The following is an 8,301-nucleotide window of genomic DNA, read 5'->3' on the forward strand; positions in this document are numbered from 1 at the left end:
CATTTTATTAAAAATTATCATTTTTATTATTATAACTATTATTATTATTATTATTATTATTATTATTATTATTATTATTATTATTATTATCTTATCAAATAAATACTTATATAAAACCTATATAAAGGTGTGTGTGTGTATATATATATATATATATATATATATAACAATTGAAATAATATATATACTAAAACTTATGTACAACATGTTCGATTATGATTATGTGTGTTAATATATATAAAAATGATATAGGTTCGTGAATTCGAGGCCAACCCTGCATTGTTCAGTTCCGTCGTATGCATATTTTTACTACAAAATATCGTATCGTGAGTTTCATTTGCTCCCTTTTTAAATGCTTTTGCAATATATATTTTTGGGACTGAGAATACATGCGCTGCTTTTATAAATGCTTTACGAAATAGACACAAGTAATCGAAACTACATTCTATGGTTGGATTATCGAATCGAATATGCCCCTTTTTAGCTTGGTAACCTAAGAATTAGGGAACTGGCCCCTAATTGACGTGAATCCTAAAGAAAGATCTATGGACACTAACAAGCCCCAGTCAGAGAATTTGAATTGCTTTAGTACTTCGATTTTATCATGTCCGAAGGGAGTCTCGGAATGATGGGGATATTCTATATATATCTTGTTAATGTCGGTTACCAGGTGTTCAATCCATATGAATGATTTTTATCTCTATGCAGTTTGTGAAATGCCTGATATGAGATGTATCATTATGGAAAAATGAAATCTTATGGTCTATTAAAATTATGGAAATGATTGATTACGATAAACCTATGAACACACCAACCTTTTGGTTGACACTTTAAAGTATTTTTATTCTCAGGTATGAAAGAAATCTTCTGTTGTGCATTTGCTCATTTTAAAGATATTACATTGAGTCGTTCATGGCATATTTAGGACAGTACCTCGCAATGGAACCAAATGTTGATGACTTCATCCAGATAGATTAAGACGGGTCGTTACATTTATTGTCTTTCGTTTGTCAAAGTGGGTGATTAATCTCAGTGATTAATCTTATTTTTTGGGTCCTATAATCCTAACACTACTGCCCTCACCTTTTAATACTTCAACTATGATAGAATGATGACTTTGACAAATTTGAGTCAAACTACCCCATTTTGGCAATCTCTTAACAAACCAAACTAATCTAGTATTAACATCCCATTTATCATTACCAAATTCATATGCAAACAACTAAATTTTTCTTGACCACCAGTGCCCATATTTCCGGTATATCTGCTATAAGACCACTTGTATTGGTTAAGGCATTTCTTGCTCGTGTCACTTGCCTTTTTGCACTTTTTGGATGAGTATGACGTGTTTCTTTTTTGAGTGAAGTAGTGGTGGTGTTTCTTTTTTGGTGTTACTTTTAATGGAATGCTGAGGTGGTGTTTTATTTTTATTTTTTCTGATTTATTTATTTCTTTTATATTACTTGTTTAATAAAAATGCAAAATAAAAAAATGTCACATATTATAAATTAAACAAAAACGCATTTAATTAATACCATTACTAATAAAAAAATATATAATCAAGAATTTGAAAAACAAACAATAGGCATTAAACTTAAATATTACGTAAAGTGTTAAATACCCGTGTATTATCGGGTATGAGTTTAATTACGTGTATTATCGGGTATGAGTTTAATTACCCATTTAATGCATTATCTGTTTCCCCTTCTTCCCTCTCGTTAGTGACTTTTTCCCAAACCATGAACCCTAGTTTAATTTGATGAAGATGATGATTAATTCAAGGTTTAAATCAGATTTCTTGCATACATCTAGCAACAAGGTTTGTTCCCCTCAATTTTTTTTTAATCAGCAAGTTTTTTTGTTTTTAATTTGATGAAGTACCGCCCGTGTCTTTTCCCGTTTCAATTGAACGGCACACCACCAAATGCCGCCAAGTGATGCCGCGATACGGGTGGCTCTGGCGTTTCTTTGGTGCCACGTTGCCAGGTAACGGCGTGTCTTGTGCCCGATACAAATGATCTAAACATCAAAGATTTTGGAATCTGACCACAAAAAGTCAATACAGTAACATTATAAACCATATACAGTAGCTACTATAACTTTAATAAGGTTCACTCATTCCTAATGTAATAGAACCGACTGCATACATATACATATATTAGGATAGATTTGTATATCTTTTATTTATAGATAGTGATTGTGCATATCCTCTAAATTAGGATGTTTGTTGTATTTGTATCCTATATATTCCTATCAATACAATGACTCGCATTCATATGAGATTTTCTAAACCTAATATGGTATCAGCCTAAAATGTTCCTGGCCGTATTTTTTTCTTTGTTTTCTCAATGGCTGTCGATACCCCCATCATCTTCTGAAACCACCATCGATGCTCGTCTTCCTCTTTCTACTATTCTTCATATGCTTACTATCAAACTCTCTTCTAACAACTATCTCTTATGGCATAAACAATGATGCCTCTTCTTTCCTACCAAAAACTGACAGGCTATGTTGATGGCTCTATTCCACCACCGCCACCCACCACTACCGTCGACAACACCACCACAACTAATCCTTCCTATACCGCATGGGTAGCAGCAGATCAACGTGCGTTGATCTTGATTCAATCTTCGTTATCCAAAGAGGCTATGGCCGAGACTCTTGGCCACTCCACATCTCAAGCCGTATGGAACGTACTTGAAAGCACATATCGGCATGTTTCACTTGAATAAGCTCATACCCTTCGTGATTCTCTCCGTTACTTAAAGAAAGGTTCATCTACTGTTGTTGAATATTCACGCAAGTTTAAAGGCATCTGTGATCAATTGCAGGCCATTGGTCAGTCCCTTTCCAATGAAGATAAATCTCATTGGTTTTTGTGCGATCTTGGATCCGCCTTTGAAACATTCTCAACCACTCAGCGTTTAATCTCACAAAAAGTCTTCATTCAGTTAGTAAGCTAACTCAAGACAATCAAGTTGATGTATTATTTTCTGATCCCACGTTTTTTATTCAGCATCGCCAAAGCTGTAGTGACCCGAACATTTCCATGCTTATATATATATATATATATATATATATATATATATATATATATATATTAAATGAAATTGTTATTTTCATGATTAAGTGTTTCCAACATGTTAAGTAATCAAACTTGTTAAGACTTGATTAATTGAAATAGGTTTCATATAGACAATTGACCACCCAAGTTCACCGGTGATTCACGAACATTAAAACTTGTAAAAACTATATGATGACATATATATGGTTATATATATAGTTAACATGATATTATGATAAGTAAACATATCATTAAGTATATTAATAATGAACTACATATGTAAAAACAAGACTACTAACTTAATGATTTTGAAACGAGACATATATGTAACGATTATCGTTGTAACGACATTTAATGTATATATATCATATTAAGATATATTCGTACATCATAATATCATTATAATATAATAATTTAAAATCTCATTTGATATTATAAATATTGGGTTAACAACATTTAACAAGATCGTTAACCTAAAGGTTTCAAAACAACACTTACATGTAACGACTAACGATGACTTAACGACTCAGTTAAAATGTATATACATGTAGTATTTTAATATGTATTCATACACTTTTGAAAGACTTCAAGACACTTATCAAAATACTTCTACTTAACAAAAATGCTTACAATTACATCCTCGTTTAGTTTCATCAACAATTCTACTCGTATGCACCCGTATTCGTACTCGTACAATACACAGCTTTTAGATGTATGTACTATTGGTATATACACTCCAATGATCAGCTCTTAGCAGCCCATTTGAGTCACCTAACACATGTGGGAACCATCATTTGGCAACTAGCATGAAATATCTCATAAAATTACAAAAATATGAGTAATCATTCATGACTTATTTACATGAAAATAAAATTACATATCCTTTATATCTAATCCATACACCAACGACCAAAAACACCTAAAAACACTTTCATTCTTCAATTTTCTTCATCTAATTGATCTCTCTCAAGTTCTATCTTCAAGTTCTAAGTGTTCTTCATAAATTCTACAAGTTCTAATTTCATAAAATCAAGAATACTTCCAAGTTTGCTAGCTTACTTCCAATCTTGTAGAGTGATCATCCAACCTCAAGAAATCTTTCTTATTTATAGTAAGATATCTTTCTAATACAAGGTAATACTCATATTCAAACTTTGATTCAATTTCTATAACTATAACAATCTTATTTCTAGTGAAAATCTTACTTGAACTGTTTTCGTGTCATGATTCTGCTTCAAGAACTTTCAAGCCATCCAAGGATCCTTTGAAGCTAGATCCATTTTTCTCATTTCCAGTAGCTTTATCCATAAAACTTGAGGTAGTAATGATGTTCATAACATCGTTCGATTCATACATATAAAGCTATCTTATTCGAAGGTTTAAACTTGTAATCACTAGAACATAGTTTAGTTAATTCTAAACTTGTTCGCAAACAAAAGTTAATCCTTCTAACTTGACTTTTAAAATCAACTAAACATATGTTCTATATCTATATAATATGCTAACTTAATGATTTAAAACCTGGAAACACGAAAAACACCGTAAAACCGGATTTACGCCGTCGTAGTAACACCGCGGGCTGTTTTGGGTTAGTTAATTAAAAACTATGATAAACTTTGATTTAAAAGTTGTTCTTCTGAGAAAATGATTTTTCTTATGAACGTGAAACTATATCCAAAAATCATGGTTAAACTCAAAGTGGAAGTATGTTTTTCAAAATGGTCATCAAGACGTCGTTCTTTCGACTGAAATGACTACCTTTACAAAAATGACTTGTAACTTATATTTCCGACTATAAACCTATATTTTTTCTGTTTAGATTCATAAAATAGAGTTCAATATGAAACCATAGCAATTTGATTCACTCAAAACAGATTTAAAATGAAGAAGTTATGGGTAAAACAAGATTGGATAATTTTTCTTGTTGTAGCAACGTGAAAATTGGTAACAAATCTATATTAATCATATCCTAGCTAACTTATATTGTATTATACATGTATTCTAATATATTATATAATCTTGGGATACCATAGACACGTATGCAAATGTTTTGACATATCATATCGACCCATGTGTAGATATTATTTGGAACAACCATAGACACTCTATATGCAGTAATGTGGGAGTTAGCTATATAGGGTTGAGGTTGATTCCAAAAATATATATACTTTGAGTTGTGATCTAGCCTGAGACGTGTATACACTGGGTCGTGGATTGATTCAAGATAATATATATCAATTTTTTCTGTACATCTAACTTTGGACAACTAGTTGTAGGTTACTAACGAGGACAGCTGACTTAATGAACTTAAAACATCAAAATGTATTAAAAGTGTTGTAAATATATTCTGAACATACTTTGATATATATGTACATATTTGTTATAGGTTCGTGAATCGACCAGTGGCCAAGTCTTACTTCCCGACGAAGTAAAAAAAAATCTGTGAAAGTGAGTTTCATTTGCTCCCTTTTTAAATGCTTTTGCAATATATATTTTTGGGACTGAGAATACATGCGCTGCTTTTATAAATGTTTGACGAAATAGACACAAGTACTTAAAACTACATTCTATGGCTGGATTATTAAACTGAATATGCCCCTTTTTATTAAGTCTGGTAATCTAAGAATTAGGGAACAGACACCCTAATTGACGCGAACTCTAAAGATAGATCTATTGGGCCTAACAAACCCCATCCAAAGTACCGGATGCTTTAGTACTTCGAAATTTATATCATATCCGAAGGGTGTCCCGGAATGATGGGGATATTCTTATATATGCATCTTGTTAATGTCGGTTACCAGGTGTTCACCATATGAATGATTTTTATCTCTATGTATGGGATGTATATTGAAATATGAAATCTTGTGGTCTATTGTTACGATTTGATATATATAGGTTAAACCTATAACTCACCAATATTTTTTTGTTGATGTTTTAAGCATGTTTATTCTCAGGTGATTATTAAGAGCTTCCGCTGTCGCATACTTAAATAAGGACAAGATTTGGAGTCCATGCTTGTATGATATTGTGTAAAAACTGCATTCAAGAAACTTATTTCGTTGTAACATATTTGTATTGTAAACCATTATGTAATAGTCGTGTGTAAACAGGATATTTTAGATTATCATTATTTGATAATCTACGTAAAGCTTTTTAAACTTCTATTGATGAAATAAAGGTTATGGTTTGTTTTAAAATGAATGCAGTCTTTAAAAAACGTCTCATATAGAGGTCAAAACCTCGCAACGAAATCAATTAATATGGAACGTTTTTAATCAATAAGAATGGGACATTTCAAAAGCAAGGCACCACTAGCACAAGGAAGACGTAGAAATGGTCTATATGTTCTTGAGCAGAGTCAACAAGCATTTTTGGCAAAGCTTTCTTCTCAATGCATTCAAGCTTCTTTTGATTTATGGCACAGTCGCTTAGAGCATGTGTCTAATGATACTATTTTCTTATTAAATAAAATGGGTTGTGTGAATGTTACCTCTGTTTTACCAAACCCTAAATTATGTTCCTCTTGTCAGTTGGCAAAGAGCAAACGTTTACCTTTTGAATTGAATTTTAAGCATTCCCTACATGTTTTGGATTTGATTCATTGTGATTTATAGGGACCCTCGCCTGTTATATCTAATGATGGTTTTAAATATTATGCTCTATTTATTGATGATCATTCCAGGTTTTCTTGGTTTTATCCGTTAAAGGCAAAATCAGATTTTTATAATGTGTTTATTGCGTTCGTGGCACTTGTTCAAACATAATTTTCATGCAAAATTAAAACTTTTCAATCAGATGGTGGTACGGAATTTGTGAACAGACAAGTACAACAATTTTTAACTAATAATGGCACACATCATCGGCTCTCTTGCCCGCACACTCCACAACAAAACGGGCGAGCTGAACGCAAGCATCGCCACATTACTGAAATAGGTCTTGCACTTATGTTTAATGCTCATGTGCCTGCCTCTTACTGGCTGCATGCTTTTAGCTCCGCAACTCATATTATTAATCGCCTTCCAACAAAGCTTCTTGATCACAAGTCTCCATATGAGTTGTTGTTTCTCTCACCACCAAATTATGGGAACTTCAAGGTTTTCAGATGTTGTGTTTATCCTTATCTTCAGGATTATTCGTCACATAAGCTTGCTCCACGAAGTGCATCATGTGTGTTTCTTGGATATAGTTCACAACACAAAGGATACAAGTGTTTGGATTTATCTACAAAGTGCATGTACATTACACGTCATGCTCAATTTGATGAGCAATTTTTTCCTTTTAAGGATTCTTCATCAATGGCACCTTCTGCTACACTTTTATTATCCACATATTATGATGATGTACCTTTGCCTATTGTTTCTTCTAGGCTGCAAACTGATTCGTCACAAACAGATACTCAGCAGCTTGATACTACTACTTCGTGTGGTTTATGTCCCGATGAACATGTGTCTGCTCCTTCGGTACCAGCTGCTTCGCAACCATTAGAGATGGATGCTCTATCTCCTGCACCGCAGCCATCTCCTACGCCACCTCCTGCAGGTCATACTTCTGAGTCTTCTTCATGTCATCCCATGATGACTCGTGCAAAGGCAGGTATCTTTAAACCTAGACATTTTGAAGATTTATCTCATGTTTCTACATCTGCGCTTCACCATGCACTTGTTATGTCTAGTGAACCCAAAGGATTCAAATCTGCTGCTAAGGATCATAAATGGTATTCTGCTATGTGTGATGAAATGAATGCCTTGAAATTTAATCACACTTGGGAGCTTGTGCCTCGACCTGCTCATGCAAATATTGTTGGGTCCAAATGGGTGTTTCGTACTAAGTTTCGTGCAAATGGTACTATTGATAAATATAAGGCGCGTCTTGTTGCACAAGGATTCACTCAAGTTCCCAGTATAGACTACTCTGCCACTTTCATTCCTATAGTCAAAGCTTCAACGGTTCGAATAATTCTTTCTCTTGCCGTCCTAAATAAATGGTCCTTACATCAATTAGACGTTAAAAATGCCTTTTTAAATGGTGATTTATCCGATACTGTCTATATGGAGCAGCTGTAGTGACCCGAACTTTTCCATGTTTATATATATATTAAATGAAATTGTTATTTACATGATTAAGTATTTCCAACATGTTAAGCAATCAAACTTGTTAAGACTTGATTAATTGAAATAGGTTTCATATAGACAATTGACCACCCAAGTTGACCGGTGATTCACGAACGTTAAAACTTG

This window comes from Rutidosis leptorrhynchoides, chromosome 2, assembly GCF_046630445.1.
Source record: "Rutidosis leptorrhynchoides isolate AG116_Rl617_1_P2 chromosome 2, CSIRO_AGI_Rlap_v1, whole genome shotgun sequence".
Taxonomy (NCBI): Eukaryota; Viridiplantae; Streptophyta; class Magnoliopsida; order Asterales; family Asteraceae; genus Rutidosis; species Rutidosis leptorrhynchoides.